This window comes from Denticeps clupeoides, chromosome 9 (genome assembly GCF_900700375.1).
Source record: "Denticeps clupeoides chromosome 9, fDenClu1.1, whole genome shotgun sequence".
NCBI classification, from domain to species: domain Eukaryota; kingdom Metazoa; phylum Chordata; class Actinopteri; order Clupeiformes; family Denticipitidae; genus Denticeps; species Denticeps clupeoides.
In genome coordinates this window covers 19495403-19504268 of record NC_041715.1, presented here as the reverse complement: position 1 = coordinate 19504268, position 8866 = coordinate 19495403, and positions in this window count along the sequence as shown.

Below are 8866 nucleotides of genomic sequence, written 5' to 3'. Positions count from 1 at the left end.
TTGCATGTTGTCCTTGCCCTGACATGGTTTCCGCTGGGACCTCTTGCCCCAGAAGATGCACACCACTTGACTTGGCTGTGAGTGTTTGAGTGAATGGTGTGTGCATCCTGCCCAGGGTCCCTGTCCCATGCCTGATGTCCCAGGGTAGAACCTGGCATCTGTGACAAAAGTGGATTAAGTTTCTGAAAGCAAATGAGTAACATGTATTTCTGATCACACTAAACATATAGCTAAAATAAGACAAGATAAAAGCAGCAAAGTAACAATAGCATAGAGAATATGCCGAGTGTATAATATAAAAAATAGTCCTAGAAAACAAACAGTGAATGTGATTTGGTGTATAATTTTATAGCTAAAATAATCTGGCTAATGGTGGTTTCCAGAATATTCTTCTCAATTAATCTGTTAAAAATCAAATGATAATCAACTGAGTTTTGCTGGCATGTTTGTACATAACCTAAGAGGATGATTTCAACCAGAAAAGGGGAAATTGTTGTGCTTCCTCATGGTGAACAGTGTAAATGTAATGCCTGTTTTGTGTTTGTTTCCACTCAGAATTCCAAAGTGATCATCAAAGAAAAAAGTATTAAGTTCCCTATAATCTATTCATATTCAAAACCATAATTGAAGAGAATTATAAACATGCAATGACTAGTAGAGTTCATTTTTTCCAGGTAACAGAAACCTCAGAAGTGGCTCTGAAGATTTTACAGCAAATTGGTTTAAAACATAAAGGGGAAAATACAGAGGAACAGAATAAGGAAGATCTGACGGCAACAGCAAATTATCATATTATCATTTTTTTCTCATTACATCCAGATTGAGAAAATTTATTTCTTTAGTTATCAAACAATCTGTTCTTTTCTCCCTTTTCAGAGATTCATTATGCTGCAGAAAGGAGCACAGATGTCCTTCACTGGGCATTTCTTTCAGAATTCCCTGAAGCGGGGAAGCATCATGTTGTGCCATCATTATGGTCTGCAATGTTCTAGATAAAGTTGAATTCCAACTTTTACTATCTCTTGCTGTCACATTCACCCACATACCATCTGGCGTAGTCTTTTCTCAGATATTTTTTTTAACATCACACCCACCTGACCTGTTGTATAACAGAATAATGACACCTAGAGTGTTACCATAGCTCATTGGTAGGTTTCATATGTGCTTTAATTTACCAGAATATTGAAAAAGAAGTCCTCTCTGGTGCTCAGTGATTTCAATAATCCATTATACCTGGTTTTTCCATTATTTACAGGAAGAGAGGGTGTTTTGAATGTTTCCAGTAATTCCCTATTTCATGCTGGGCCACTACCCACATACAGGAGCCCATGTCCACGGCTGCCGTATTGCCATGGAAACAACCTAGTTTGTGACAAGAAAGGGGGGCAGTGGGCTATAGTCAATGTAAACATGGCGCCACAAATCTGTAGTAAATGGTATTGGTGAGGGGAGCATTTACCAAGAGAAGTGGGCTGCTGGGGGGGCTTCTATTAAAGGATTAGTTGGACATCATGGTCAGAAAGATAAGGTGAGGTTATTTTACATGTTTCTATGGAACTGATAATAGCTTTTAAATGTAATAATGGCTAGAAATGTAAAAGTCTGTCCGGATTATAGTATCGGGTACATGGCAACACACAATGCTGTATAATTACATAATGTTTTACATAATAAGATCTCAGTGTCCTCAGTCGAAACTGAGCAGTTCCCCACAGAAATGAACATGGGAACATTTACGGCGCTTTTACATTTAGCCCATGTCATTCTCTGCCAACTCGTACGCATCAGCACATGCCAAGTGAATCGTAAGAGGAACCTTCCTCATAGACCAGCTCTTTTCTCTTCCATTCCACATCATTCCGTGACCACTGTGTGCACAAGCCTGTCAGGGTTCACTGTTATGTTTGCCTTCGCATAATTTAGCTTTCATATACAGCAAAAGCTGCAATGCTTCATATGTAAGGTGATACTACAGCATATGTAAGATAATACTACCTAATACTACCAACCAACCAAAGCACAACCAATTATTAAATAGCAGGTTAACAAAATGAACTACAAACATGACAAAAATACAATTGGACTGAATAAAAAATTCTGGATTCTAAATACTGTTTGGAACACAACACAAAAAAGGCATAAAAATAATAAAAAGATTAGATTCTATTCTCAGGTTCTTTGATGGGACTGAGATGATTTGGCAATTTTCTTATATTGCTAGAATGATGTCCTGGTTAACTGAGTTTAACAGTGTACCCTTATAGGACCTTACAGGAGAATGAGGTTTAAAATATTTTTAGGTCAGCTGTTGACTGAGATGTTGAAATCGTGAGTTGTGCTGTCATTGTGCACAGACACACTGACCTCCACAGACATTAATTACACGTGGCTGATCTCTCTGAGCTAATTTTACAATGTACTCATTACAGCAAATAAGCTGAGTGTTTGGAAGAACTTCTGACACCCTTGGCATTATGGTAGGAAGGGCCTCTAAAAGAAATGTTGCACACTTGATCCTAGAAATGTGATTACAAACATCTAACATCATTAGACATAGATGTGTGTGAATGTATAATACAAGATCCATCATCCCATAGGAATTTGAAAATTTATTTTGAGGTAGGACTGAGGATTATTATTGGCAACATTTATTACACTCAAATGACTCACAAAACAAGTTTTGACGGTGAGTTATAAAATGTATATTAAAAATGGTACTCATTTGGGATTGTCATGTCTTAATAAACACAAAAAAAAACAGCACGATGGCCAAAAAGGAAACAGAAAAGGATAAATATGCGTGTGGCATAAAGGCCAGGAACGGAAACAAACAAGAAGTAAAAGGTCCACATGAATAAATATCACTGCATTGTCCTGCCGCAGTCTGCTCCCTTTTCACAGCAGCACTGGTCCATGGTTAGAGCGGCTTTTTGGCGCTAGTGTGGGGGGCAGGCGGCTGGCAGGCACAGTGGTGGTGGGTGTGTGCAGGAGGTGGGTGGTGGCCACTGATAACGGCGCTTTCGCACCCGATGCTGTTGGTGGGCGTGTGCGGGGAGCTGGTGTCGGTGGCTGCCGGGTAGGGTGGTGGATAGGTTGTCGATGAACAGTATCCCCCCTCCACCAGCTTACCCACGCACCGGCCACCTTCCTCTTCCTCGCTGTCTGCCTCGCTCTTTCTTGCACCTGGAAGTGGCAGGGAATGACGCTGGACTCCCGTCTGGTCAGGACATGCGAGGTGCATCTTCCGCTCACCAATCAGCCTCGTCATGGTCACCGGAGTAACCAGGCCACTGACAGTAACCATGTCAGTGTGTCCATGATGGAAGATCCTGCTCCTCCTCACACCTGCTCGGCCCAATTCTGGGTTCCGTGGATCATGTCAGGATAGCTGAGTTCATCCACCCGCCTTACCTCTTCGAGCCAGGTCGCGATCAGCTCCCATGGACAGTACTCTGGACATTCCTGCTCCCTTTTAACCTGAGTATGAGTAGTGTTGTTTTCAGTTCTGGCAATCGCCACACGCCTGCGGGTTTCTTTTTGTTCTCCCCTTTTATTTCCCCTGTTTTTGGCCATCAAGCCTGGTTTTCCTTATATTAATAAATCATTAATAAAGATGTCCAGCCTCTGCGCTTCCTTCCCCCGTCAGCTCATGGACGTGACATTTAGTTGGAATCAAATGTGCTTCCATAGATAAGAAAAGATTATGTTCCAGCACAAATGGGAACATTTTCCTTGTACCCACAAAGAAAAATACTCAAGTTAAACCTCTTTTACAAACTAAATGCGGCATTTAGGGTTATGTTTAAGGTTCTAACACCTTCTTACGCAAAGGCAGTTTAACGTTTCAAATGTTATTGTTGCACAGTTGCAGGTGAAGAGAGGATGGTGCAGGGGAGACAATGACAGTGCAATATAAACCAACTCTCACGTCAGGACAAACCACGCAAAATACGTCAATGCAACATACACAACGTCCACGGTGAGTGCCAGGAATACATTGTGTGTGTGTGGTGTCCCTGGGCAGCACGGCAGTGAAATGAAAGCGAGTGTGAAATTGGAACCACTGCTGCATGATAAAGCACTGCACATTAACAGGCATGAACAGGAGAGAGATGAAGGTGTAAAATCAGGACTGGTGCGTAGAAGAAGAAAGGGACGGCGAGCGGGAGGAGGGAAAAAAGCCAAAAAGGAATGGAGGGTGACAAGTAAAGTGTGAAGAGAGGCGTGGGGAACAGCGGGGGGTCTCAGTCTGGCTGTGTGAAAGCGCTGTGTGATTTGTGCAATTTTCACAGCGCACCAGGACAGGGATGGTGCGGGAGCGACATCCAGACGGAGATAGTGATAAGAATAACGTTTGGCAGCAGACAGGGTGAGTCTGGTGAGTCAGTGTGTGGTTTCCTGTAATGTAACCGACTCAGTTTCCCCTTGAATTTCTAATACATCAGGAAACCGACACCTGCCTTTATTCCCCCATGCACCCACCATATAGGCTGCCATTTGGCCTCTCACCTAATCACCTGGGGGGGGTTCCCTTTGCCTTTTACCCCCATTGTTAGTTCCATGAAGAGACATCAGAAACAGACACAGAACACCCTAAAGGAAAGGACAGTTTGTTAATTCAAAGACAAGGAACTACAGTAAATACACACCACGTCCTTTTTGCTAGAGTACCCCTCCTTTTAATGGAAGGAACCCTCCTTTCCATTTTACATTTATGGCATTTATGAGACGCCCTTATCCAGAGCAACTTACAATCAGTAGTTACAGGGACAGTCTTCCTGGAGCAACTTAGGGTTAAGTGTCTTGCTCAGGGACACAATGGTAGTAAGTGGGATTTGAACCTGGGTCTTCTGGTTCATAGGACAGTGTGTTACTCACTAGTCTACTACCACCCTTGACGATTGAGAGCTCTCACACACCACACTTTCTTATTCATGCAAATTTTAAAAATATGCCAAAAATGTGCAAGACTGATGAAGCCATCTGATAAGTAATTAACCGTTGCAACTATTAGACATTCATAAATAAGAATGTCACAACGGGCAATTATACCCAAAATATCAAATGGGAAAACTGCCCAATTTGGCAGCACTGCAGTGAAGGTCCTGTCTCTTCCCTTCCTCCTCTGCTCCCTAAGGTTATAGCATTATAGCATTTGTTATAGCATTTGCTCATGTTACAGGGGTTTTGAGTTCACACTGCCATGTTGTAGACATTGTAGGACAGACCAATAGCGCTTTTCATGTAGAATTTTGATTGCCAACTTGCTAGATGAAAATATCCTCAGCTGAATGAAACCATGTTGCAGCACCAGGAGGAGTATCCATAACCTTGGTAGAGGTTAGTAGACCCTTACCTTGTGTGAGACCTTGAAATACAGTTAGTTTAGGATTTTAACTTTTTTTTTAAAAAAATCCATCAGTTTGGCACTATGTTTCTTTAGCTAGTCATGACATGCAATAGTATCCTATTTATTAGCGTTTTTACCAGCAAAACAAGATTATATATTAACCTAAAACTATTAACCTATTAACAATATGATTTATCCAGGTCAAGATGCAAATGAAAATCACCAGTCCTGGGTTTTTCAATTGTCTTTTGTTTAGTGCTGGCTTCTGGGCACTGATTTGATCATGGAGGCCATTTCGATACAGAATCCGACAAATTGTTCTGGTTGACTCAGTTCGTGGAGCTCTGCTGCAGTGGAAGATTGGCAGGCCTTGGAATTTCAAGCCAACAAACGGTCCTCTCAAGCAGTTGTCTTGCAGGGTCTGCCTGCCCTGGGCTTGTCAAAAGTCTCTCTTCAGATCTTTTTTTTATCCTCTGTACTTGACGCTGAGACACATTGAAGGTGTCGGCCACATCAGCAGTGGTTCTGGTCTTCAGCCTCTTGATAATCAACACTTTATTCTCATGTTTGCAGAGGTCTAGTTGCAGTTGATGTGAAGGTCTAGTGTACTGGGTTTTTTTTATACACACCTCAGACCTAATTGATCCATGATTAATTACAGATGAAGCTCATCTGACAAGTCGACAACACTTACGTCTTTGCAAAAATGGACTTGATGGGCTTTACCAACCTTTGAATACTAGAATACTTTTTGACAGTTTTGTTTTGCACTGAAACATGATTACAAAAGCTGTTGTGAATAAAATAAGCCATTTCTTGTAAAAAAAAAAATCTTTATTTGTACACAAGCGACAAGACTTTTGTCAGGGACTGTATGATTTTGTTGGTGTCTCAAACATCAGATTACAATAAACAGTAAAGAGAACAAAATATCACAACCCACACAAAAAAAAACAATAAAATACACTGTACAATCAGGATCATATTTACAGACTTACAACAGACAACACATTATACATAAAATGCATTAAAAAACAATGTATTGTTTTGTATGAAGTATTGCGTGTATAAAGTTTAATATTGGGCATGGATCATGATGTAGCTGTTGTGTAACAGATCAGCTGTATATGAAGGAATGCAGACTTCTGTATTGTCTGCCAGATGATAATTCCAGTCATATAATGACTCAATAAATAACAGTTGCCTGAAGGCAGGCATTATAAATGGTGGCTGCCGCAGCAACAGTGTTATAGTACAAGGTGTAGTCAGTTTCCAATTAAAGTTCTAAGGACCCAGAATTCTTGTTGATGATACATAAATTCTGTGTGGCAGTCTAATTGATGCTCAGATGGAAAGGGCAACATATGTGCCAGGGCACAAACCCTCATTTCATCATGTGCACAGAGCCATTAGCCATTTAAGACAAAAAGCATGATAATGTTTCTGATGAGTCTGTTCAGTATAGAACGATATTTATTACAAAATAGGCTTGCTGGTTGATGACAGCTCTGGTCAAAAAATTACTGCTCCCTAATTATTCATACACTCTACAAGACTCCAATCTCTGGAGAAATAATAAGGGTGTAGGAGTCATCCAGAACGACTTATGTAAGTCAGTGAAAAAATTCTTATACTGGTTCACCAGGATGGTCAAAAAAAACTTTCGGTCATGTTTCAGAATTACAGCCACTTTGATCCAGTCCCCCAAAAAGATTCCCCCAGGATGTGTGTAGCTTTAAATGATAATGAGGAGATTATTCATGGGAATTACGTCATCAACACCATTCATTTGAACCACAATGTTTGGCGCAGAGAGGAAGTCGTGTTAGCATTTTTACCAGAAAGGGACTCTTTACACCTATCGGCATTTCTAGCCACTGCAGGACTATAGACAGACTCAGGGCACTCGCATTCATTTTAAATAATATCACACAGTGAAATGTCATAATTAAACATGCTACTATTTTGCTGGCAAATGAAATGAATTAGGAAAATTTGCAAGATAATTAATATATTTATTAATCAGAATTATATGATTATATTGATGAGGGGTATATTTGTTGGATCAGATTTTTGATGGGATCATGACCCCCTTTCATGACCCCCTGTCATGCCATCTGGGCTCCTTCCTGCCTCCTGCTTCCAGCTACATCAGGTCTTTCGGCTGAGGACACACTTGTGGACTGAACAGGACTACTTGGATGTTCAGAAGGAGAACAGGGGAACGTGGATCACCGGCATTTGCAATGCAGGAGCGAGATAGCAGGTGAGGGAGAGCAGGGCCATGAGGTGCTTTGCTCAGTAGCACCTTGGCAGCTCGGGATTCGAACCAGCAACCTTATGATTACGGGTCCGTTTCCTTGCACGCTAGGCTACAACTGCCCATTTCTGCCCAATTTGGCCAAGGTTACAAAAAAGTTCTGCTACACGTAAGGTCCCTAATAGCAAGTGGCCTCCATAATCCTTATTTAGAAGATGTTTAGGATGACCAGAACCCTTCATAGAGCTGGCCGTCCAGCCAAACTGAGCTATCGGGGGAGAAGAGCCTTGGTGAGAGGTAAAGAAGAACCCAAAGATCACTGTGGCTGAGCTCCATAGATGTAGTTTGGGAGATGGGAGAACATTGTAGGAAGTCAACCATCACTGCAGCCTTCCACCAGTTGGGACTTTATGGCAGAGTGGCCCGACGGAAGCCTCTCCTCAGTGCAAGACACACGAAATCACGCATGGAGTTTTGTAGAAAACACCTGAAGGACACCAGACAGTAAGAGATAAAATTCTCTGGTCTGATGATACCAAGATAAAACTTTTTAGACCAGGCACTGCTCATTACCAGTCCAATACATTCCCAACAGTGAAGCATGGTGGCGGCAGCATCTTGCTGTGGGGGTGTTTTGCAGCTGCAGGGACAGGACGACTGGTTGCAATCCTGGGAAAGATGAATGCGGCCAAGTACAGGGATATCATGGCCAACAACCTTCTCCAGAATGCTCAGGACCTCAGACTGGGCCGAAGGTTTACCTTTCAACAAGACAATGACCCTAAGCACACAGTTAAAATAACGAAGGAGTGGCTTCACAACAACTCTATGACTGTTCTTGAATGGGCCAGCCAGAGCCCTAACAAACATCTCTGGAGAGACCAAAAAATGGCTATCCACCAACGTTTATCATCCAGAACTGGAGAGGATCTGCAATGAGGAATGACAGAGGATCCACAAATCCAGGTGTGAAAAAACTTATTAGATCCCAAAAAGGCTGTATTGGATTATAAGGATGCTTCTTATAAATACTGAGAATACTTAAGAAAATGAGATATTTCAGTTTTTCTTTGTTAATAAATCTGCAAAAATGTCAACAATTCGGCATTTTTCTATCAATATGTGGTGCTGTGTGTACATTAATGAGGAAAAAATGAACTTAAATGATTTCAGTAAATGGCTGCAATATAACAAAGAGTGAAAAATTTAAGGGGGTCTGAATACTTTCTGTACCCACTGTATTTAGGAGGCAGAGG